At 36.0% G+C, this 27756-nt stretch overlaps 1 long non-coding RNA gene across 1 annotated transcript; it reads left to right on the top strand.

The window, feature by feature from the left end:
• Positions 1 to 24596: 24596 nt before the first annotated feature.
• On the top strand, positions 24597 to 26397 carry LOC128543323 (uncharacterized). Its single transcript, XR_008365710.1, has 3 exons — positions 24597 to 24927; positions 25829 to 25901; positions 26301 to 26397. It is a non-coding gene; the product is annotated as an uncharacterized LOC128543323 (long non-coding RNA).
• The last annotated feature ends 1359 nt before the right edge of the window (positions 26398 to 27756 follow it).

Genomic DNA, 27756 nt, shown 5'->3' with positions numbered 1-27756 from the left:
CCCTCACTCTTACACCATGTATCACTCCAACCTTACACTCACGCGCACACCATGTATCACTCTAAACCCACCTCTCACTCTTACACCAAGTATCACTCTAACCACACCCCTCACTCTTACACCATGTATCACTCCAACCTTACACTCACGCGCACACCATGTATCACTCTAAACCCACCTCTCACTCTTACACCAAGTATCACTCTAACCACACCCCTCACTCTTACACCATGTATCACTCCAACCTTACACTCACGCGCACACCATGTATCACTCTAACCCCACCCCTCACTCTTACACCATGTATCACTCCAACCTTACACTCACGCGCACACCATGTATCACTCTAAACCCACCTCTCACTCTTACACCAAGTATCACTCTAACCACACCCCTCACTCTTACACCATGTATCACTCCAACCTTACACTCACGCGTACACCATGTATCACTCTAACCCCACCCCTCACTCTTACACCATGTATCACTCCAACCTTACACTCACGCACACACCATGTATCACTCTAAACCCACCTCTCACTCTTACACCAAGTATCACTCTAACCACACCCCTCACTCTTACACCATGTATCACTCCAACCTTACACTCACGCGTACACCATGTATCACTCTAACCCCACCCCTCACTCTTACACCATGTATCACTCCAACCTTACACTCACGCGCACACCATGTATCACTCTAAACCCACCTCTCACTCTTACACCATGTATCACTCTAACCACACCACTCACTCTTACACCATGTATCACTCTAAACCCACCCCTCATTTTTATATCACATATAATAATAATAATAATAATAATAATAATAATAATTTTCACAATAACATTTTTACACTTTAAATATTTACTGTTTTTTCCCTATATTTTTTAGGTTGTGCGTCTATGTGTGAGTGTGTGTTGTGTGCAGGCTGTTTGATCCTGAGCCCTGTATACTAGCTGTACTGATGCAATAACAGACTCTGTCCGAGCAATGCCCTGACCTTCACCAGCAATGCCATGAACTGTTAAAGCAATGCCTTAAACTGCCCCAGCAATACCATGCTCTCTCCCTTCAAAGGCATAATATATATCCTAGCAGTGCCATGCTCTATCTGAACCTAACTCTGTTGTGCTTGAGCCATGCCCTGTTCATACCCAGCCAAGATCAGCTCATTCTTAGCCAAGCTCTGCTTCTTCTGACTTAAGCCCTGCTCCATCTAAGTCAAGGCCCCCCTGTCTAAGCCATGCCTGGCTTCATCTAAGCCATGTCCTTCATCACCTGACATCAGTCTTGCTACAAAAGAGTTCTGCCCCAGCCAGACCCAGCAATATCCTCCTAGATTCAATGACACTCTGGCTTTGTCAAGCTCATGCCAAAGTTCGGGAAGGTGGGTATCCTATAGCTACAAGTCCATGATGAGACCCACCTCATTGCCCACACGAAATCATGGTGTGTCAAGTTCCAGCAAACACCAATCTGGCATCCATACTAAGTGCGGGTCCATTACCCATGGCAAGTTCCTTCCATGCTGAAAGAACAAACATGGATAGTTAAAGAGGTTGTCCACCAAGGTTGGCCTTAGAGTCACGGTTCTGTCAGGGCTCTTACAATTTTGACCATGTTATCTCTTCTCAGCCTTCTATGTTTAGTTTGTAGTTGGTTTCTGGTTCACTTTCTGTTTTTATTATGTTCTGAAGATTCTTGTTTTACTTGTATTAGTTGTATTATTTAAATTCTGTCTTTCCTCAGTTTCTTTGCGAGCTAAGAGACAGATGTTAATGTTAATGATTTGGTTTTATTTTTTTGTCATGTTTGCTGCAAGGAGCTGGGTCTTTTGTTTAGGCATGCTATTCCATCCATCCATCCATCCATCCATCCATCCACTGCTGTAGTCCAACTAAGCACTGTGGAGGCCAGTGGTGACTGTTGTATTTATTCCCATTTTGACTAACGTGGTAGGACCACTGTCAACATTCACACATGCATTCACACACTATGGGCAATTTGGGAATGCCAATTAGCCCAATTTGCATGTCTTTGGACTGTGGGAGAAAACCAGCTTACCCAGAGGAAACCCACCCAGTCCTGGAAGGTGCAAGGTGAACGTTCTAACCTCTACTGTGCTGCCATGTATGCTCTTTTCACATTATGATTGTCACAACATGTTTGCTTGGTTTATTGTAATGATGATGGACTTAAATGATTATTTGCGTGCAACTACATCCAGTCTCATCTACAGTATCCTAACAATTAAAAACACATTGTAACTTGTTTTATTCTTTATATTAAGTTTTTTATAATTATCCCATTAGCATGTTTTGCTAATTAACATGTAAACATTTAATAAATATAAACTCATGCCCTTTAACTACACCTGAATTTTAACCCCACCCTTTCTATAACATGCTACCATACAAATATGCAGTACTTTTATACCCATTAACATGCAGATATTTATTACTATTTTAATTAATAGTTCGGATAATTAATGCACATAAACAAACATAAACCAACACCTATCTACTTTCCATACCCACATACCCACCTACATACATACATAAAATGAAACAATAAAAAATCCAAATAAAAATAAAGCAGCTTTCCACATCAAAAAACACTATATTGTAACTTTTTAATGACATAAATTAGATTATATAATAGTCAAAAATTATAACTAATGGTTTTTATACTTTCTTTATCTTTACTTTCTACAGTCGACTCTTACTAAAAACTTTCCTGAGCTTTGTATCTATTTTATATAGAACTTCATCCACCCACTCACTACCACACACACACACACACAACTCTCTCTCTCTCTCTCTCTCTCTCCGTTTTATCGCTCATCCTTCTACAGTGTGAATTAACCTCCATTCCTCACACTCATTATGCTGCAGCATTCCTACTTCTCCGACGCTCTAATCACTCAGGATTAGTTCTTCATGGTTGGCTGAGGTAATTCCTTCTGATACAGGTGTTCCTCTGGGAGTAAATTTCCATCCGGATCTGCAAGGATGGTGTTCCTCTCCACCCCGTGAGAACATTCCAGCCCAAAACACATCTCTGTAATCACACTGGAGATGGAGGACGAATGCACACACACACACACACACACACACACACAATTACATGGTTAAAGTTGAATCTTTTTTTCCATAACAAACTTCTGATCCAAGTGTGTCAATTATTTCAATTATTATACCATTTCAATTATTGTTAATACTGACTACTATTACCACAATTACTACTGCTGCAGTTACTGCTACTACTACTACTACTACTACAACTACTGTTACTGTTACTACTACTAATCCTTTTGCTATCACTGTAAAGTAATCCAACAAATAAAGCTTATAAGGGGGTTTTACATGCATTAGGAAATTCTAATTTATAAAAACAAATCTATTCCGCGTTAACCCATTCACCTCATACTCGGGCAAACATGCACGTTTGTGAGTGATGCGGTTATCTTTTGCGATCTGCAGTTTGTAAACACTTTCTTTAAATGTACCATTGTGTCAAATGTAAGTATAGCCCTGGAAGGGGTAGGTGAGTGAGCAAAACACAAACAGACCAAGATAAGCATTTCTAAGCTAGGTTAGCAATAGAGACAGGCTAGAGAAAGATAGACTGCACTTAACATACTGTTATTTGCTGACATCAAACTTGAAGAAGAGAGAACACATTTTTTTTGCTCCTAACACTGACACTCCTTTTGACAGGAGTCACAAACAGGCCTTGCTTTTGCAGAGTCCCAATCAGCTTGCGTTATGAACTAGATTAATATGAAAACTGTATTATACTTCAATCTTAAAAAATATGAATATTACATATAAATACATATTCTGATTTACTAAATTGTTATTGTTATTAAATTATCATTGTATGCAATGTACAATTTATAACAATAATTAATTGTATTTAATTCAATTTCTTGGTGTGCGTTAAAGTGTGCGTTTTATATCCATATAAAACTTTTTTTCTTATTTACTAAAGTTTCAGTATTTAACTTTATTGTGCCCAACTCTTCACCAGGTTGTGCTTTAAGGTATTATTATTATTATCATTATTATTATTATTATTACAGTGATTATTACTGTGATTATTATTATTATTATTATTATTATTATTATTATTATTATAAACCGCCATGCTCATAATGATAAATTTCATATGAATGTGCAAAATAAAACAATAAAAGAGCTGAGGTTTGTGAGATCGAGCAGCTCTGAAACATGACACAGCTTTATAAAAGCAGGATTTATGAGTGGTGTTGGTTTGTTGCGGTGGGTCGGTGCATTACTGCGCCCCTGCGTTTACTGTTGCAGCATTTAAGAGCTTTAAACATGTGGCTCGTCGTGTAATAAAAGGCTGCAAGGAAGCTGGGTTTATGTCTCAACCTCCTCAAAGCTTTATGAAGCTATAAAACACATTTACATGCTCTCTGACATTGGGGCCTTCAGGCTTGAGAGGTGAAAAGGTTATCAGGAATATCATATTACTGCTACTCTGAAAGGCTGACCACAAAGTCCTGAAGCATGGATTAAAAGAAGAAGAAAGTGAGCTCATGTCTCGTTTATAGTAAAGTTTTAGTTTAACAAGGGGAAATGTTAGTAAGTTGGAACTTGTGGTTTTTATGTTTGGAAACTTCAATTCAGTCTGTTCTGCTTCTATCTGAGTTGTACCTGCCACCACATGAGAGCAATTGTTTGACCATTTAAATTTCTAAAATAATATAAAGTTTGCAACAATAAAATTTGTAAAATAATAATATTTGTAAAATAATGCCTACATATGTAGTATTTTGTAAGTTTATTTGCAAAGTTTAAAGAATTAGTAATGTTTTGTGACACAACTGTACAAACTGTGTGTGATTGTAAACTAAATTCATAAAATTTGTAGCCGTTTGTAATGCATTTCAAAATGACTGGAGCAAATTGTAACATAGCTATTAACATTTGTCAGAATTTGCAATATTTACAGCAATTTGTATTGTACCATACAGTATGTAGCATACATAAGTCTATGTGTCTGCGTGTGTATCCGCTAGACACTATTTGTAAAGTTGGAAGCAATCATGTAACTTGCAACATTAGCACAGTTTGAAATAGTCAAAATATTATAACATAATAGTTGTAGCAATTTGTAACACAATTCAGAATGTTTGTAGGTATATGTGACATAATTTGTAAAGATTGTACCATGATTTGTATCATTTGCCAACATCTGTAATATACTGTAGAATTTGTAGCTATTTGGTGCTACAGTACGTTTAACAATTGTAACAATTAGGTTACATTTTATGTGACAGCAGGTTGTGATGAAAAATGCCTGTCTAAAGTGTGTGAATTCAGTTCCTACATGGTGCACATTACAAAATAGTAGCTAGTGAAGAGAAGCATGAATGAGTAATCACAGACACAGCCCCTTTTTTCAGGGACTAAATTCTGATAGAATCTTATCCTACGATAAAAGTTCTCTTAAGCGGCACTAACAGTTTCTCTTTAAGAGCAAAGAGGGAGTTTTACTACAGAATTCCCAAATTGTGATGGTGGAGATGATCCTGTCCATATGGGTAAACTGAAAGAATTTGTGTTTTTTCAGAAACCCTAAACACGACACAAATGTGATAATGGCAAAAACATGGCCAAAAGAGATGCAACAACAGAGTAAATGAGAGGTTTTATGTTTTTGTCACTGTATGGTACTGTACTCTGAAGTTTCTCTCTCTCTCTTTTTTTTAATTAATTCCCCCTACATAATTACTTATACAGTATTAAAAAAAAAAACTCATTTCATTCTCTCTTTTTCACTTTTCACCTTTATCTAAAGAGTGACTAAAGCATAAAGGTCTTGTTGTGATATTTTGCAATTTTCTCTTCTGTGTCTTTTTTAATTATTTTGTGGGTTTACAGTCATGGCCAAAACTGTTGGCACCCCTTAATTTTTTTCATAAAATCAAGTATTTCTCACAGAAAAGTATTGCATTAACCCATGTTTTGCTATACACATGTTTATTCTCTTTGTGTGTATTGGATCACAACAAAAAAAAGGAGGAAAAAAGCAAATTTGACATAATGTCACAATACTGGATTTTCTGAAAAAAATTTCAGGGGTGCCAACAATTTTGGCCATGACTGTTTAAAAAGGTGTATAAAAGATAAAATGGAGCTGTGCGCTCTGGATTAAGAAAAAAAAAAAAATCAGCACAATGAGTAATATTACGCCTACAACTAACATATAACACTAACCTCAGTACCTAACCTAAAATCTTTTTTTGGTGAACTTTTTGTTAAAAAATAAGCAATACAATTTTTTTTAATAATATTTTTTTTCCATGAGGTCAGGACAAACATCCTCACAAGGTCAGCATTATTGTGTAAAAGTGTTATTACTATGGAAACAGGTTTTATTCATAGATATAAACCCAGATTCTGAAATGATTCTGATTCACCAAATGTGTGTGTGTGTGTGTGTGTGTGTGTGTGTGTGTAGTGCTGTAACAGCAATGATTAATGTGTCTTTCTCTATAAAATTATAACTCTTAAAAATAGCACCAGAAATGGAACTTGAGAGAAATCGAGACTTTCTCTCTCTCTCTCTCTCTCTCTCTCTCTCTCTCTCTTCTCTCTCTCTCTCTATCTCTCTCTCTCTCTCTCTCTCTCTCTGTTATTGATGATGTTTTGCCCCATGTACAGCCTCAGTGCAAGTGACTGATGACATGTGGGAGTCAGAATGAGGTCAGAAAAGAAAAACGTTCCGACATTTTGTGAATCTTTTATAATTTTTTCATGTTCTGTGAAATGCACACACACACACACACACACACACACACACACACACACATAATAACCTTTTTAGACTATTTTACATATTAGCATAACACTGAATAACACTTGTCAAGGGGCGTATATTAGTCAGTTATATGCATGCATAAAACAATAAAACATCTCAGCATGCACAAAAAAAAACTAAGCTTGAGATGAATGTGCTATGGCAGTGCTAACCCCATGAGGTTTCACTCCTGTTATCCTCCAACAAAAGTCTGAAGCTATCGTAGCCACAGGTTTAATAAACCGTATAGTTACTAATATTAGAAAACAAAACTCACCAGAACTTTTTCAATCTTGAACTGTTTTAATTAGTCTGTGTCCATGATAGTCTCTGATTTTTGTTCTTTGGCTGATGGGAGTGAAACCTGATATGGGTCGGCTCCTGTTGAAGTCCTCCTCAAGGTTTAATGTGTTTTGCTTTCTGAGATTCTTTCTGAGGTTTATAATAAATTGCTTATTTGAATTGCTTTATTCTTCCTGGCAGTTCAGACCAGTCTGGTCATTCTCCTCTGATCTCGCACTTCAGCTAGGTGTTTCAGCCCGCAGACTCTCTTTTGCACGATTCTGTGTAAACTCAAGACTTTTGTTTGTGAAAATCCCAGGAGATCAGCCATTTAGAAAATCCTCAGACCAGTCCATCTGGCACCAGCAGCCATGCCACAGTTAAAGTCACCAAGATCATGTTTTTCCACTCTGATGTTTGATGTGTACATTAATTGAAGCTCCTGACCTGCATCTGTATGCACTGTGCTGCTGCCAGATTGATGGCTGATTAGATAACTGCATGGATATGTAGTGTACCGGTGTTTCTATTAAAGTTGTCAGAAAGTGTTATGAATTATATGCAACTAAGAATTAATCATTTCATAAGTTCTTTAAAATTTGAATTGTAATTATCAATAGCTTTATATATAATGTTATTATATTATTTACCAGGAGAAAAAAACAGATTAATCTCAAACAATTTACTATTCTATTGAAAAGAATAGTTTCTATGAAATCATTGTAAAATATATGCCTTTCTTTCCTTATTTTTTACACCTGACCTCTTTGTCCCTCTTTTTCTTTCCCAAGCTTTCCAACTTGTCATCAATAGTAAGAGCACTATTTAACCTTTGACCTTTCACCCCTCCTGCTCTGTTTAAACCTTTTTTTTTCTAAGGAGGCGCCCTTCACCTTAAAAGACGGACATGTTTTTGTAAAGGAAGTGCTTCTGACAGGTCATTAGGTTTAGGAGGAGGACTGTGGAGAAAAAAAATCTTTAAAATGCTCCCTGCCCCCCTTGGCCAAGTGCACACCTAAATATTTAAAGACTCTTCAGTACTGCCATGCTATGTTTACCCGCTGCTCATTTACTAATAATTAATGTATAAATTCCTTCACACTTTTCAGGATCTTATTCTGCCTTATTTCTCATTAATCTTTATTCACTTCAATTTAATCTTGACATGTTTTGGTCAATAATAAAACAAGCATGTTCCATTTACGGATTATTTTCTAGACAAGTTGCGACATTTTCTTTTACATGAATCAATATATTTAAAGTACTTATTTAGTCTGTATTTTTGTTATTTTGATTGAAAATAGTTTTTCATCTGATTTTATTACTTTTTGTATTTTTTGCTCTAGTGATTATTTAATAATTAAAGAGAATTTTGTGAAATGCTTTATTGTCATTATAATACATTATTAATTTTCTATCTAAATCATCAAAATTTTACACATTACATGATTTTACAAAAAAAATAAAAATAAATGCACAACATGTATTCTGGTATCTTTTTTTTCTTTTGATGTTGTTTTTTTTTTGCCAAAATTAACTGATTTATGAAGCATTTCCTTGGAACACATTAAATTGGGTTTTAAATGAAGAATTTGTCCACACAGGACTGTTAAAGTGCGGTCGGCTCTTAAAAAGGCTCACTACCATAAATCTGATGGCAGTAAAAGGTCAAACTATGTGTGTGTGTGTGTGTGTGTGTGTGCCGTAAGACAAAGCCTGGGGTTGTGATCCTATCTCATGTAACCTGTATAATACTTATATTTTTGTATTGATATAACTGCAGTGTCTTACAGTGCTAGCCCCACCGCAGATCTTCTGATTAATTAAACACCTGCAAAACCTTATAGAGCCCTCTTTCATCAGGAACCATTAGAAATCTGTTATGGTACTTTTTTGATGGCCTGTTTAATGGAATATGCTGTTCCTAATCCTAGGTAGTTGATGCTTTACCATGATGATTTATTTTATTCTGATGATCATCTATGCATAAATGCAGATCATCTTTAATAGTTACCAACCAATCTCTAATGGAAATCTACTGGAAAATCATTAAACTAATTCCCCTTAAATGAAATCTAAACCATTAGAGTGGTCATAAATGAAGACAAAGATAACAACAACAACAACAACAATAATAATAACAATAATAATAATAATAATAATAATTTGTGATAGTGCTATTTATATGAATTTTAATAGTAATATTGATCAAGATAATAAAATATTATCATATTGATATTAAACCTGGTTAACTTCCTGATTCCTGATTTTTCTATTGTACAGTAGGCGGTGCCTAAGACAGAAGGCTGTCAATCAAGATGATTATTAAAACACTAGGCCACACCCATTAACAACAGTTGTTTATAACAGAGGTTTATTCAGTTTGGATCTAGTTTTTTTTATGTTGGTATATTTAAACCACTTAAGCCCTGTATCTTGTCACTCCATGTAATATGTTAACATTATTTCGTTATTACATTACACACATGCCCACATGTTTAAATTATTTTCACAGAATTTTCTAAAAATATAATTGAATTAATGCAGTATCAATCATGCACATCCATTGCTCCTCAAACATGTGGAGAAAGCTAATGTGACAGTGAGGCAGTTAGATGAATTTGTGGTTTGAGACTGAGAGTTTAACTGTACGGTGTGTGTATGTGTGTGTGTGTGTGTGAGAGAGAGAGAGAGAGAGAGAGAGAGATGAGGTGGAGATGTGTGTGTTCACCCGTGTCTGACCCTGTGTGGGCGCTGAGATCGGACCACTGCTGCTGTCTCATTATACTTTAACTTCACTTTTCTCACTGTGTAACGCTGGGAAGTTTCCGCTAACGACAAGGCCCTGACGGGAAAAAAGACAAAAAAGTCCAAGTCCAATTCTGCAGCTGTAATTAGAGAGCTAGCAGGGGAAAAAAAGAATTTTAATAACTTTCTTATAAATTTCTGTAAATTTTTCTTCTGTTTAAACTGCAGCTTAAAGTGATGCAGGGTGTATCGTGGTGGATCCAGAGTTCATGCCCGAGAGACTGGGCATTAGGCAGGAATACAGCATCAATGTGAACCTAGTTTCTTACAAGATGTAGATTTCTTACAATGTAAATACAAATTTGTCAAATGGAAATGAGAGCTCCCATCTATATTTTTATCTTCTGTTCAACTTATCGTGGGTTGGGTCATGGGATGCCAACTCACTGCAGAACACAAACTACATACATTTATACAATTTACATGACAAACATGCAAACTTCACCCACATAGACCGGAGTAGAATTTAAACCCTGAGCCCTCAAGGTAGAATGCAAAAGCACTAACCACTAAGCCACCACACCATGTTCCTTTGGCCTCTCATTCAAGTGCTAACAAGGGTCACTGGTATACACTGTGTACATATTTTAAGAGTATTCTTTTTTTAGTTTAGTCAACTATTAGGCCTATATATTATATTATAATAGTTGAACAAACTAAAAAAAAATATTGGAATAGTTGGGTCAGGTATACTAATACATTTCATATTAATGTATTAAAAGTTTTAAGTGCCGGCTGTTTACAAACAAAACTTTAAAGTAAAGTGAGAAGATTGGGATTAACAATGTGTGTGCATGTTTTAGTACGATGAAAAAAGATAGGAGGACACATAGGAGCTGAGCTAAGGAGGCTGGATCAATAATAATAATAATAATAATAATAATAATAATTATTATTATTATTATTATTGTACTACTACTACTTCTAATAATAATTATTATTATTATTATTATTGTTGTTTTGTGGCCGTGCTAGTTACAATAGTGAGCAATCAGTAAAAATATCTATAATGATGCAAAAACAAACTTTTAGCTACCCAGCGGTTGAAAGCTTTAATGAGAGATGATGTGATGTGATGTGAATTATGTGCCACAATCCTAGAAGACAATGTAGTCTAAGAACATGTCAAATAAAACAAAAGCTTTATAAAACATTGTGCATAGACTTGTTTTTATTGTGACAAACTGTCACAATTATTATCCTGTAAGCACTCAAAGTATGTGTGTAAAAGTCTTGTGCTTTAACTACTGGAAAAAATTAACTGTTTAAAAATCGTAAAAAAAAAACATGTGTTTTACACATACTGTATATACACTATATTGCCAAAATATTCACTCGCCTGCCTTTACTGTACATGCATATGAACTTGAATAATATCTTAGTCTATAGAGTTTAATATGACATTGTCCTAGCCTTTGCAGCTATAACAGCGTATTTTGCGCATTTGTGAGGTCAGACACTGATATTAGACTAAAAGGCCTGGCTTGCAGTCTCCACTCTAATTCATCTCGAAGGTGTTTTATTGGGTTGAGGTCAAAACTTGAGCAGACATGTCTTTATGGACCTTGCTTTGTGCACTGGTGCGCAGTCATGTTGGAACTGGTCCGGGGTTGTTTTTCAAGAGTTGGGCTCTGCCCTTACTTTCAGTCAAAGGAACTCTTAATGTTTCAGCATACCAAGATATTTTGGACAATTTCATCCTCCTAGCTTTGTGCAGTTTGGGGATGGGCCCCTGCTGATCCCGCATGACTGCGCACCAGTGTACAAATTAAGGTCCATAAAGACATGGATAAGCGGGATTGGTGTGCATTGTTGAGTCCTGACCTTAACCCGATTGAGCATCTTTGGGATAAATTAGAGCGGAGACTGCAAGCCAGGCCGTCTTGTCCAACATCATTGTCTGATCTCACAAATGCGCTATATTATTTATTTTTGTATGAATAAATGTTACCCTGATCTCCTTACCAAGTTAAGCTGTATTACAAAGCTTTTGCACGAAATGAATGTCATTAAAAAAAAAATCTGTATTATGTGCTCCATTTTCAGTTTAGTGTTAAATAAAAATCGTAATAAATTGTTCAGTATGGCTGAGTTTCATCCCAACAGACTAAAAACCAGAGCAATTTTGTCTCATTTAATGTTTTTTCTCTCACAGGAGAACATGTGAGCCATCAGGGTTTAATGGCATTCACCATGGCCTCGTCCTAATCCGCACTCTGGCCCTCCACACGGGCCCTCAGGTACTCGTGCTCCAGAGCGCGTACGTGACCGAGAGTTTATTTCCAAGTCAATTACCAGAGTCATAATCCCCAGCCTCGTTCACGCCAAAGTGAGCTCGGTTTCTCTCTCTGAAAGCAATTACACTGCTGTATCTGAGAGAGAACCGAGGGAGAACACTGAGTGAAGATTTCACCATGTCCAGAACAGTGGGTTCTTACTGACAGACCAGTCGATGTACAGAAGAGTTACTGTTTTATACTACCTTTTATATTACCACCTTACCGATATCTAATGTTTTAACATTATTTTTCTTTAAACACAAATAAAGAAAAACAAGTGCAGGAAGAAATTAGAACTAACCTGAAAGATCAATTTTAAAAAGCCTGGTCCAGGATCAGCCAGAACTTGTAGTGGAAATAATTAGAGTTTTTTTTTTTTTTTTGAGAAATACTCAACCTGGTTGCTCAAAGATCTGAAACATGTAGCTGTCCTTTACATTTCTTTTGCCATTTTGTTATTTCCTTAGGGAATCTTCTTCATTTACATCAGAGATTTAAGTAGTCAGTTAGTGTCAGTTTTACACTGAATTCCTTTAATTCAGCTTTAATGAATTATATATTACAATTTCAGTGACTTAAATGTTCACAAACACCATGCTGACTCTTTGAACAGAAAAACTCAGAAACGTGGTACTGACGTTTTAAAGCTTCTGATTGAGCTGTTTTCGGAGAAAACTTGAAACTAATTTTGGATCTCCACAAATCCTCTCCTTCCTCAAGCTGGAGATACACTACACAACTTCAGACAGAATTTTGTATAGGATTCAAAATCGTGCCGAGTCGGTCCTAGCCAGTGAGCACATGTTGCTGGCAGTTGGCGTGGCAACTTGGCATAGAAATTTGTAAGTGCACAAGGGCTATAGACTTGAATTGGCAAGTGTGTGAGGAGAACAGACTGAGAACAGACTCCTCCCGACATGAGTCGCAGTATATAACACATTTGATTTTTCAGAGCCGACTCACGTCACGTGATGTACAGTGGTTACCAAACCAACCGGTAAAATGTGCACCATTTAACATAGGGGAGGCAGGATCACGAATAGGATAGAGGAGTAGAGGGAAATATTTCTCCCACTCATTCTTTATACGCAAATCCTGTTCAGAGTCGTCTAGGGATCCTGGAGCATATCTTAGGGGACTCAGAGCACTAGATGGGGTACACTTTGAATGGGGTGAACACACTCATACCCTTACTCACACACTACGGGCAATTTGGCCAATTAACCTAATCTGCGTGTCTTTGGACTGTAGAAGGAAACTAGAGTTTTGTACAAATAATTGTATGCAAGGATTAAAAGCCTTGAGAGCACACAGATACTGCATCACTTACCAAAGAGGCACACTTTATATAAGAATAAAGGAACAGAACAAGCTTTTAATGATTTTACTTCCTTCAAGTATTCTGGTGTCCTCAGTCCAAAGACATGCAGTGTAGGGTGAATAATGTTTCAAATAGTGGACATACAGTGTGTGTGTGTGTGTGTGTGTGTGTGTGTGTGTATGCATGCATGTATGTATGTATGTGTGTGCGTGCATGTGTGTGCATGTGCCCAGTGTTAAGCTCCAGCCCCCCTATCCTCCCCCACACAGGATAAGTGGTATGGAACATGGTTGAATGGATGGGGTGGTACTCGAGGACCATGTCTTTTCAGAAGACTTTAACTTGACCTTTCATTCTGGACTTTATTTAAGACAGCACGTCTTCTGAGAGTGAAAGGCTTAAGAGAACCTGAGTATGTCAGATTTTACCTTTTTTTGTGTGTATTTTTTTTTATTATTGTTTAATATGGTTTTTAAAAACTGTTATGATGTAACAGCTAGTTCCCTTCACTCAATTTAACTGTGGATTGCCAAGGTAGCCGATAATTAATGAAACAGCTCTCTATATCAACATCATAATAGTAAACAAAAAATAGAAGAAAATCTTTTGCCACCCTCTTATTACCCTTTCTCTGTTCCCTATTTCTTTCTTTCTTTTATTCTTTCTTTCTTTGTTTTTTTCTTTCTTTCTTTTGTTCATTCTTTCTTTCCACAGTGTAATTCTTCAAGCCAAAACCAATCACACCAGCTCGTTGCTACCTGATGACTATGCTTATTTAGAATATACATCGTAATGATTGATGCACTTTTGGATCCAACAGGTTGCTTTTTTATATGAACATATGAGTCGAAGTGAAAGTGAGGAGTCTAGCATGAGAAATGAGAAGAGTGAAACGAGTGAGACAGGTCATGGGAGAGCCACTGTAGTGTTTACACAGAAACTCTGAGAAACAACGCCAAAATACCTCTTTCCCCCCCCCCTTTCTCACACTGGAAACACACACAGATCTGTTTAATCTCATTCTGTTGTTTCTTTCTCTCAGTAATGTGTCTGATTCACTCACAAATCATCCATCAGAAACAAGTGTGTGTGTGTAAGGAGATGACATTAACCAAGACACACACACACACGCACACAAGTTCAGACACAGAAAAACCCCAGCATTGGACGAATTGTGGGATGAAAAAATGCAGACGAGTATTTGGAGAAGTGTGTGAAGACGTTCCAGTGTGACACAGACACTTTATCATTTTATTCTACTGTATGTGTGTGTGTATGTGCGTGCATGTGTGTGAGGAGGAGGAGGAGTGTGATTTATGAAGTGTATTAAAGCTAGAAGCTGATGATGATTAGTGCTTGAAAATTTCTGCTTAAATTTACCATATGACAGCTTTTGACTTAAATCTTTCTCTCTTTCATTCATTCTTTTGTTCTTTCTTCCTTCCTTTCTTCCTTCCTTTCTTTCTTCCTTCCTTTCTTCCTTCCTTTCTTTCTTCCTTTCTTTCTTTCTTGCTTGCTTGTCTGTCTGTTTGTCTGTAGTGTCAGTGACTGTAATGCATTTCCAGTGTGTGTTATACTGTAGTCTAAGAGTGTGTGTTACAGTCCGGTATGTGTGTGTTACATCATAAGCAATTCTGTTACAGTTTCAATGAGTGTGTTACTGCATGAATAGATGTGTTACTGTCTGAGTGAGGGAGAGAGGATGTCACATTATTAGAAAGTGTGTCTATACGTGAGTGTATGTAGTAACACCTGAGCAAGTGTGTTACAGTCAGTGCCATGAGTGAGTGTTTCTATTTTTTACCTCTCGCGACTGCCATTGGCAGGGGTCTAAAGTTTCGTCTGTCCCATTTTAACGAGACTGTCCTGGATCACCTGGGACATTTGATCACATCCATTACACACACACACACACGCACACGCGCACACACGCGCACACACGCACACGCACGCACACGCACGCACACACACACACACACACACACACACACACAGGAATGCCAAGAGAAATGGGAAAGAAAGAAAGAAAGAAAGAAAGAAATATGGAGACAGAGAGAAAGAGAGAGAGGGGAGTTCTTACTTATATAACTATAATTAAATATGTTTTCATGTGTTTAAAACAGGATATACATTCTCATAGTATATGCATAGATAATATATGTTCAGTAGATAGATAAATAGATAGATAGATAGATAGATAGATAGATAGATAGATAGATAGATAGATAGATAGATCTTTTCTTTCCGCAGTCATATATTAGTGTACAGAATGTTTCAGGAGGTACTGACACTCTTATCTCATGTTCTCATCTTTTAAATTCGTTCTCTTGTTTCTTTGTGCTGGCTTCAGAAACACTGCAATAAAAGAGCTTTTAACCCCAAAACCCCATTCCACCTGGACCAGAGCTCCATAAACCTTAAACGAGTAGAGAAGGGGGGGGGGGGGGGTAGTTAGGGGGGCAGACAGGTTAAAAATGCAGGATCTTTTCCACTCACATTCAGCTTGAGTGCTCGTGCAAAAGTCGTGTATCGTGTGTCTCGTCTTCAAACGTCACATTGTGCTTTAAATGTTCAGTCCACAGATAACACTGCCTCACAGCTGAGATCTGGCTCACCTTCATTTTCTTATCAAAATCCCATACTGACTCTGAGACAGGTGTGGAGTGTGTAGATCCCGCTCTAAATTCTCTCATTCTTTATAAAAAAAATAATAGTAAAAAATCACCAATATAGTTTATTTACACGCTTATGCCTTATTCTGCTTTATCTGCTTTTGACACCACCTACTTTAAGCTTATTTATCTCTTAATGGTCAGCATTTTAACTGTAAGGGAACATTACAGAACTTCAGTCTTATCACCACTAGTTAAATACAACATTGATTTAATCACTGTCCTCATTTGGCTGGTAATGGATTTCAATTGCACTCAAGTTAAATATCTGAAAAGAATCCTAAAGGATTCCTTGATTTGTCCTTCTTGCATAAACATATAACATTTATTTTAAAGAACCTACAGAGATTCCCAAGTGGGATCCTTACTTAGCAAAGAATATCCTGCTAGTTTTTTGCTTATCACAGCATATCCTAAAGTGTTCTTGTTTTCATGTCATGAAGACTCATTGCATTTATTCTGAATATATTGCAATATTTTGTTAAGCAATTTTACTCACATTAGAACTTTGCACTGGTCAGCGATGCACTGGCCCTAACAGTGCCCACTCTTTTGCATATAGTCTTGAGTACTGTCTTATACTGTTTGCACACATTTGCACACATGCCCTTTGCTTTGTGTAGTTTAGGGTAGTTGTGTAGTTATTACTCCTGTAATTCTGTGTTGATTTACTGGACTGTATGTAGCACCATGGTCCTAGAGGAATGTTGTTTTGCTTTACTATGTACTTTACCACTTAGATTTTTACTTTTAACACTGCAATTTGTTGTTAATACCTATTCTTACTTATTTTAGAGCAGAAATAAACATTCATTCCATAATCAGTCTCTCTTTTTCTCTATCTGCATGTTAACAAAAAACAAATCTTGTCATCTTAGAATGAAACCACAAAAAGCATAAAATCCACTTTTCTGAAGTTAATCACTTTAGAAAGTAAGTGATTAAAAACGTGATGACACATAGACACTTCTTCCATAAATGTTTAGAATCTGACCAAGTAAACAAGTCTTGGTAATTAGGCCTTATATTTTTTTTTTATAGAAGTGATAACACCTAATAATGGCTGGTCTTGGATTCCAATATGGCCTCGTTGGACTCCAGTCCCTACCAGTGCTGTCTCCAAATTTCAAACAGATCACATGACCCTGTTCTGTGTGTTCTCGAGTTTATCGAGTTCCAGATTTAACTCCTGATACTCTATATTTTCTTTGTGTTGCTAAGTTTCTTTTGTATGTTGTTTGTTCTGTAGTGTTCAATTCAATTCAGTTTTATTTATATCACACTTTTCACAATTGTCATTGTCGCGAAGCAGCTTTACACAAAAAAAAAATGAAAATTTGTATGAAATGTTTAAAATGTGTATGAATCAAAATGGTTAGATTACTGTTGTCTCCTAGTTCGTGCTTTGCTCAGGTTAGTCACCCTTTATGTTTTGACTCCCTGTCTCCATGCTTACCTGACTACACGCTAACATTCTGATGTCATTTGCAGCTGTTATTTGCAGCTGCATCACTGTTACAGGTGTGGTTATAGAAAATGAACCTTTACCTTCTGATCAGTCACATTTTTGTGTCTTTATACAAAGACCTAGTGTAGCATTATGTATAAGCGATGTTTAGGTCAATCTGGGACTTTTGATTATTCAGAATAACGGAACGCAGTTATGAGAGTACCTTTATTTATAAGGTAATAATAAAACTATCTTTATTACTCAATATAATTGCTATACTTATGCACTTATCCCAGTGTTTCACTAGTAAAAACATGCAAATTACCGAAATATTTTCTCAGTATGCTGTAGTAATGATTAGACTTCCTGCTTCATGTCTGAAACACTGGCCTCCCAGAAACTCTGTAAATGGCCCAAACATGTGAAAATGGCTTAAAGAAAAATTACAACTTGTACCAATAACTCCCCCACTATGATGTGCAAGTGGTGTTCGTGAATGATTGTGTGTACATTTCTCACAGACAGATGCATCTTTTCCATATGTTGGTAGCAAGATATTCATCAATTTTCAAGGATCAGGCATTCCACTCACTGAATTTTTTACAGGAACAACTGGAACAACTGTGTAAGTACTGTAGGTCCTGGACCACTTCATTCATGGACATACAGTATGGGTTAAAATGTTTGAAGCATTTAAATGGTTAACTGCAAATATTGTGCTTAAAAAACTCCCTAAATGTCACTCAGTCCTGATTTGACTTGAATGCGCCTCGTAGTTTGAATAAATGTGGTTTTCATGGTAAAGTAAATTTCCTGATTGTTGTCTGACCTCTACCGATCTTGTCCACGAGTTCAGACATCTGATCAAACAAAGGAGAGCTCAGTGTTTTTGCAGCTTCTTATTGCGTTTCACTGTCTAAAATGTTAGCATAAAAACTGTAGTCTTACGCTTCAGAAGACAGATGTGGGAATTATAAAACCCGATCCTCAGAGTTTGAGCCTGACTCTTATCTGAGCCGGGAGACTGTTTTCTCAGATAATGAAAACCCAGTGCAAACATGGAGATGATGGCTTTCTGTTTGTACAGCTTCACATTCCAGACGGTAAAATATCACACAGCAACCAGTGGCACGAAATATCTGACACGCTATATAGTATTAGCATTATGTATCACAAAAACATGATAGTGTTACCGGTTTAAACTGTCTGTGTACAGAGCAGCAGCATCACAGTGTCAGTTTTATTCTCTTTACTGCATTCACCACAGCACTGATTAATTCTGTGACTGTGATTGGTCAAAAGGTGTTGATTTCTTTGTTGATTACACACACACACACTTATATTAATATAAAAATTTAATTATGCAACAATTACCTTAATTAACATGTTCATTTATGTTTATTTACTCAAGCAATATACTCAGTTAGATTTATTTAACAATCTTCAAATAAAATACACTGCCAGAGTATAATAAAAAGAATAATTAAAAAATATAAATTTAAAGGTAACTAAAAATTAACATGTTAAAAGCAGCACAAAATATAATATTTTAATTATAATATAATCAAAAGAAACAGAAAAATTAAACTGCTAACGAAACAATTACCATGAATAAAAATAAAAACAAACAAAGCAAATACATAAACTCCATAACCCCCCCAAAAAAAATTATTAATAAATTATATAAAACATAATTTGACCTGAAAATGAATTTTTTTTTTGGTTCCTTCACTTTTACTTACATTTTATTTGCGTTTTAGTATTGCATTATATTACAATTTTCTGTCATTGCTATTAATTGTGAAACTTTGGATTCCTTTCTTTTCTATGTTAGTTACATTTACTTAATCTGTGTATTATTTTAATGCCGGACAGAAACATGAATCATTTATACTAAAATGACACAAACAAAATAATGAATGAAAAATAGTAATAATAATTTTTTTAAAGATAACTTCACACCTAAACTTTCTAGTTTTAGGTGTTTAGGTATAAAAATAAGTTTTTCTTTTACCTTGTAATCTGCATTTCTGTCACTACTCAGAGGAAGTAGTTATTACGTTTGGTGTAATTAATCCCTCTAAATAAAAGCCTGTGCAGCTCTGGGATCATTTCGTTTCTCCATGAGAACACTTTGCATGATGGGAACATTCGCTGTGCAGACGCTGGATGTTTCCCTTGGGGTTAAGTCCCACAGTGGGGTAATTAGGGAAAGTGAAAGGGGCAGAAAGTGGACAAGAGGGCCTTGTTCATGCTCTGACATTGAGATGAGATCATTTCAGTAAAACCTCCTACGTGTAGCAGAAACTCAAATTCAAGTGAATAGCGATATTGCGGGTAAAATCATTATTGGATATAAATGAATACGATAAGTGCAGAAAATAGCAAAATGTCCTTAAACGAATTTATATTTCTTTGCATTACATTACATTGAACCTTATTATTATGTTTTAAACAGAAATACACCTCATACAGCCACAAAATGTATTCTTTTATTTTAGTTTGCTCTTAAAGGTTTAAAGAATTTTAGCTGCTGAAAAGAGCTGGTCACATTGTTTTTTTTTTGTGTGTGTGTTTGAAAATTATCTATGTAAGATATTTATTTAAAAGAATGAAATATTTTGTCTCTACAGTACCAATGTATGTTTTAAGTTATGATTTAACAGTCCACCATGTTATTTGGTGCAATTGTAGTAACATAGAGTAATAGTAGAGTAAAAGTACAGTACAGTATGTACAAATTTCATAGGTGAAGCCTGCACATAGCCAGAGGAGAAACTGCACAATCAGGAAGTAAAAGAGGTTTTAGGGGGACATAAAGGCTGAAATTGTGCACAGATACACATACATGAAATAAAGAATTCATAGGAATAAAGATAATTGATAATTAACAAATGGTAATATATACAATGTATATATTGTATATATTGTATATATACAATATATACGATAATTAACAAATGGTAATATATACAATGATAATCATTTTGGTGATTACCAAAATGATTATCATTGTATTTATTCATATTGTTCAACCGTGGCAGAACAAACTATACATTATTTACAATACATTTTATTTATTTATTATGGATAATTGTAATTAATTTGCTTAAAGTATAAAAATCATATACAGTAGATTAAATGTTCCACAACTTCAGAAAGACACTCCAGACATTGAACATGTCCTGACTACGCTTGGAGTATAAGAGAAAATGAAAATAATAATGAAATTGTATTGAATCAAAGCATGGAATAAACCAACACACACACGCACATAATATACTCATGCACACACACACACACACACACACACACACACACACACACACACACTGGTACAAACAGCTTTAACAAGGCAACATGTTGAGTGTAAACCTATTGAGGAGCTTCCATGGGAATGAAGCCACTGATGTGGTTATTACATCAGCATGTCGGAGCAGTATGTGTTATATAACCAATGTGCGTGTGCATGTGTGTGTGTGTGTGTGTGTGTGTGTGTGTGTGTGTGTTATAAAACAATGAAACTATCTCTGTGGTAGCAGGCAGTGCAACGCAATTTGCTGCAATACATCATGTGAAACATGGAGACGAGCAAATCTGTCCAGGAAAAGCTTCAGTGCTCAATGTCCTCCTCCTTCTCCTCCTCCTCTTCAGCCTTCATCCTTCTCTCTCTCTTTCTCTCTCTCTCTCTCTCTCTCTCTCGCTCTCTCTCTCTGTGTCTCTGCTCTGGGCAAGATAAGGGCCTGGAGGCTCTGGGTTCAGGCTTAACATAATCCCTTCTTCCCATCCTGAAAAAAAGTGTTGGAGCTCAACTGCATGAGAATAGAAAGAGGAAGATGAAGAGAAGATGTGAGGGACAGAGAATAGTTTTGGCCAATGTTTTATATTTACACTTCTTAATTTAGATTAATAAATGATGACCAAAGATGATTTGGTGCTCAAAGATTAAAAAAATGCTTGATGATATACTAAAACAACATTTTATCAAGAGTTTCCATTTGAGCATTCTTCAATTTAACAAATAATTAACAGCATTTAAAGAGGCAATGTGTTTTTTAATGCCCTCTGTTGCTTAAATGTCACACTGCATTGAGACTTTGCAGCAAAAACAATAATATTCCCTTACCCTTTCCACAATTTGCAATGCCCGTTAGCTCACTCTGTTCTCTCCTGTTCTTTTTCTTTTTTTATTTATTTTGGTCATTTAATGGTAACATTATAACCATTACTGTTTTTGTTACAGTATATTCACTTTTGCCTTCTGCGGAACAGTGGCAGGTCCAGGGACCATTGTATGTCAGGTATGGTGGTAAATCACAGCAATATATAAAAACAAAGTTAAAATTAATCACCTAACAGTTAAATACAGTAAAACCTCCAATTGTAAATAACGCAGTTTGCGAGTGTTCCGCAAGACAAGCAAAGATTTTTAATAAATTTTTACTTGAAAAACGAGCAAGTCTTGGTTTACGAGTACCGAGTATCATGTATCACGCATGCACTTCTTGTTTGGACGCTGAGCGTTACGTGATCACAACTGAGCCAGCAGTTTTTCTCTCTCTTGCACTGTGAAATTGTGGGTAATCATCTGCCCGGCTGGGTCTTGGTGCACGTCTCTGACTGGTATAGTCAACATCCATGCATGCGTGTACTGTTTACTACAACACTATGTGTGCGTAAAACATATCAAACACAAAACAAACACATATTTGTAGGCGCGTGTGTACAGCGCACGTGTACTGTTTCTTAAAACACACGTGTGTGCGCATGTAAAGCAAAAGAAAGTCTCATTAGGTTAAAACTATTTTTTTTCCCTCAGCCTGTGCGCATGTCACGCACTTTCTACCTACACACACACACATAATTAGAGGCCCAAACACACACACACACACACACACACACCACACACACACACACACACACACACACACACACACACACACACACACACAGCGCCTGCGGGCATAAACCGAAACACCTATCGGGATTATCCCTGTCTGGATTTATTTTTACATTTTTTTATTAGAAGAATCTTTTTTTTTTTTAGCCTGTCGTTATGTGTGCATGCGTGTAATTTGACACCGTGACGATTTACACACTCTCTTTCTTGCCTTTAGTGTGTGTGTTTTTGAACCAGTAAAGTGTCAAATTACGTGCGCGTGCACACACACACACACACACACACACAGAGTACATAAACGGAAACACTTATCTGTCTGGATTTATTTTTACTATTTTTAAAGGTAAAATGCAGGTTAATTTGTTTTATTTTTGTGTTAATTATTTTTATGTATCTATTTTTTTGGGCTGTAAAACAAATAATTTGAGTTTCCATTATTTCTTATGGGAAAATTTAATTTGGTTTATGAGTGTTTTGGAATACGAGCCCGCTTCCTGAAGGAATTATGCTTGGAATCCAAGGTTCCAAATAAAAAAAAAAAAACGTTTTACATCTAAAATGTAAATTCTAATTTACAATTTTAAATCTGCCAAAAGATGTACATTCAGCAGAAACACCATGGCCACTGAAAAGCATGGTGGTGGTAGCATAATATTTGCATGTATGCATATGTGTGTGTACACACAGCACTGTATAACATTCTTCACATTTAATGCAGTGCTCTATGACACCTAGGATGCTGGAGGCTGATACAGGAACATGATTAAACTCTACATTCATCATCATTCAGCAAGCCAAGACACTGATCTTCACCATTTCCCTGCTGCATTCATCATTTTGAGAAATAAATAAAAATAAATCAGTGTGTGCGGCTTTTTGTAAAATCGCATTATCCTCCGTGAACACACTCTGCTTTCTGTACCTCATAAATATATATAGCCGCATAACAAAGGTAATAATGAACGCCTCGAAATGATCGCTCCGCCTCGTCAGCACTTTCCTGTTTAAAAAACTCATTTCAAGTGGAACGGCTCCCGACAACCACTCCTCGATTTAGACATTCAGTTCCTTTCAGGACTCATGACTTCAGAGTATGCCGCCCAACATCTTCCTACTTTGTGTGAAGAACTTTTTTTTACTATGGTGAATTCTTTTATAAGAATTTAAATTTTCTAATATTAGGTCTGTGGTCAGCGTTTGGCTCTATGGCTGTGTCCTATTCACAGAAAGTTTCATTAAGTGAGTGAAGCTTTGGGAAAGTGTTTAAATTCTTCTACAGGGGCAGTGCAGCTTAACTTTAACCTCCCCATGAAACACATTACCTGTGTTTATAATGACATATGTGTGATGTGTTTGGTCATGGGTTTTATCTTTGATGTGTTTTATTTGTTTGTTGGTGCTGGATTTTTTATTATTACACTTGTGAGAATAAGTGGCTGAGTGTTCCTCTGATTACCAGTGGAGTGTGCTGGTATTGCTCTGGTATAGGCACTGGAGAAAACACAGTATTGCAAATAATCGGACTTTGAGTTATAGCAGAAGCCCGGGTCATCTACACAGAGATGTATTGGATGAGTAGTATGATGGTGGTTGATGGCAGTGTTAACATAAAGCTCTGTTTTAACAGTGAGTAGAGGGAACAGGAAGCTGGACAGACTGAGAGACTAACCGAAGGGTGAAATCATACTGCACCAATATGAGCCGCTAGTCAAATGGTACTATAAGGAATGTAGGGACTTGTTAACCAAAGTGAGTTTACAAGTCCAGACAAAAAGAAAAGATATAATAATATTGTGGTGTTGAAGAGCACTACAGCGTTCTGACAGGCTTTTCTACGGTGGCCCAGAAGGGCAAATCATCTTTCCCGTATATGTGTGTGTTTTTTCCCTTGTAAGTGTCCGCTTTTTCCCTTATAAATGTCGTTTTTTTCCCTTGAAAATGTCCGCTTTTTCCCTTATAAATGTCGTTTTTTCCCTTATAAATGTCGTTTTTTCCCCTTGAAAATGTCCGCTTTTTCCCTTATAAATGTCGTTTTTTCCCTTATAAATGTCGTTTTTTCCCTTATAAATGTGTTTTTTTTCCATTGAAAATGTGCGCTTTTTCCCGTGTAACTGTGCGCTTTTTCCCGTGTAAATGTCTGCTCTTTTCCGTTTGTGCGCAACTACTTCTTTCCCGTGTAAGAACTCTTTCTCCAGTATTTTGCAAGCTAAAAGCTAAAGCTAATGCGCAAAGGACTATGGGAGTGGGGTCAAAACGCAACTGAACACGGAACCTTTCCGGATATCAGCTCCAGGACTCAACATCATGGAGTATACAGTGAATTATAGCGTGATAAAGTTATAATTTTCACTAAATTTTCAACTGCACACACTTACCAGGTAATGTTTAATATATAAAATTAATCAGATTTTACTGTTTTAGGCACTAATGATAACTTTGTAGCAGTGTTAATACTATTGGAGTGTTTGGGGGAAATGCCGAGCCGAGTGTAAATGGCAGTGATTAAAAGGAATATTATCTCATTTAGACCATTAAACACTGATGTAAACCATCAGCTCCATGGCATCTCTGTAATATACATCCACATATGGATTTATAAGCAAGCTAATATCACTATGCTAACCGCTAGCGCTTAGCATGGGGAAACTAGCTTGTTTATTAATATATATTAGTTAAATAGTGTATTTGGACACCTATACGTGATGTAAACAGTTAGCTCTATTGTTTTTGTAAAATGCCTGTCCAAATATGGATCTATAAGCAAGCTAATATCACTATGCTAACCGCTAACGCTTAGCATGGGGAAACTAGCTTGTTTATTAATATATATTAGTTTAATAGTGTATTTGGACACATATACGTGATGTAAACAGTTAGCTCTATTGTTTTTGTAAAATGCCTGTCCAAATATGAATCTATAAGCAAGCTAATATAATTATGCTAAGCGCTAGCTTACTAAAAGAGCTAAGATAGCAGCAACTATTGCTAATTATCCCTGAGCTGCTCCTGTTATGTGTTAAATGTTACAGATGGTTAACGAATTGTTGTATGTAGTTTATTGGAGCTCCTGAGTGCCATATAATGTATACTGCTGTATAATGTAGTGGTTTTATCATAGCTAGAGATCTTCTGAATAGTTAGTTATGTGCTTACACAATGTATGTAACAGTCAAGAAAAGGGGCTTTTGTTCAGGTTCTGTCTATTCTAGTCATTAAAGTCATTAAATATATGTTTATACTCCTTATAATATGTATGATTGTGTGTTTTTCTTCTCACAGTGAACTGTGTGTAAATCATCAACTGCCTGTGTATCAGCTGATTTCTACACCAGCTTTACATCCTGAGCAGAAGGTGAGTGCTCTGAAGTATTTACCTCTCTTTTCAAGAACACCACTGAGCACATCTTAATCAGGGGACAGGGACACATTTCTCTTCATGAACATGTGTGTGTTAATGAATGGTGAAGATGGGGCCAAATTTTGCAGCAATCCTTAATAGCAAAACCAAATAATTGGTTTTAATACACAGCATTACTAAAAGCTTGCATTCTATGAAATTTTGTGTGCGTGCCTGCCTGCGTGTGTCAAACTGATTTCATATGATGTCAAACATCATGAAGTGATATTAACTTGCTTATAAACCCATATGTGGATTTATATTACAGAGATGCCATGGAGCTGCATAGTAACACCATGAAGTCTTTTTACTAGACACTTATAATAACATGTCTTTATTTCTCCCCTGTTGTAGATTGTCGTGGAGAGGACGGACCCTTGATGCTCTGCCTTTTTGCACCAACAATACATACATGTATTTTATTAATTTGTAAATAAAGTCTTTAATATAATTTTATAGTTGAGTATTTATTTCTAGTTTGCTTATTATTTAGCAAAACAGTTAAAGTGCATGTAAAGCATTGCTGCAAATGACACTGAATAGAATCAGATGTTACTCCACTCTGTGTGAGGGTACAGGCTTATATACAGTATGTGATTTTAGCATCAATAATGTTTTTCTACTAACTAAAGCATGCTGCCTTGGAGATATTAGTGACATCTCTGTTTCAGTTCGAACAACATATTCCATAATATTTATGAATACATTAATCCCATATGTTTAGCAGTTAAAACAAAGGTTCTTAAACATTTTACAGCGAAGGACTCCTTCAACTGTAAAACAAACACCTCTGCATACATTTACTTATAGTGCATTTCCAAAATTACATTTTTGTTATTCAAAAAGTAAAACCTTTTGTTTTCATTTAAATGATTAATGATTAAATGATCCATGAAAATCAAAAATCTAGTATGTCAAAATATTAGAATATTTCACTTCGATCATGGGGAAGACTGCTGACCTAACAAGTTGTCCAGAAGATGATCATCTACACCTTCCAGAAGGAGTGTAGGCCCTCAAGGTCAAACTTTACCACCAACTATTTCACTGACCATGTTGTTGCTTGATTTGCCAGCCATCTCACCTGACCTTAGGTTTCATGGGAAAGATGAGCTGAAATCTGAGATAAATTTCAAGCTGAATGCTTCAAGTGTGATCTGCAAACATAACCAGGGTGTCATGTTTAACAGCTTAATGCAATGGGTTACATAAAAACACCAACTATTTGAAAATATGTAGGCTTATGAATAGTGGCAACGTATATCTACTGTATGTACAGTGAATGTATGTTCACGAATAAGAGTATCATAAATTGACCAATAATTAAAATACACATGTAAACAATGAGTCTGTCATTTGAAATGCCGTTTATCTAAAAAAATTAGAATATTGTGCAAAAGTGTTTAAGTTTTAAAATTATTGGGGGGGAAACACATTCACAAGGGAAACGTCATACACATAGAAAAAAAAATCATAGAGCACGATAAAAAAATTATATATTCACAAGGAAAAAAATTATAAATTTACACGGGAAAATAATACACTAACAAGGGAAAAATAATGCACTTACAAGGGAAAAATAATACAAAAAAAACACACATTTACAAGGGTAAAAAACACATTTATAAGAAAAAAAAAAGCATACATTTTTAGGGGAAAAAAGGACATTTACAAGGGTAAAAAAACACATTTACAAGGGTAAAAAACACATTTACAAGGGTAAAAAAACACATTTCTAAGGGGAAAAAAAAGGACATTTACAAGGGTAAAAAAACACATTTCTAAGGGGAAAAAAAAGGACATTTACAAG

The sequence above is a fragment of the Clarias gariepinus genome, chromosome 15 (genome assembly GCF_024256425.1).
Source record: "Clarias gariepinus isolate MV-2021 ecotype Netherlands chromosome 15, CGAR_prim_01v2, whole genome shotgun sequence".
NCBI lineage: Eukaryota > Metazoa > Chordata > Actinopteri > Siluriformes > Clariidae > Clarias > Clarias gariepinus.
Note: the sequence above shows the minus strand (reverse complement) of the source record. Positions and strands in the feature narration are given on the sequence as shown.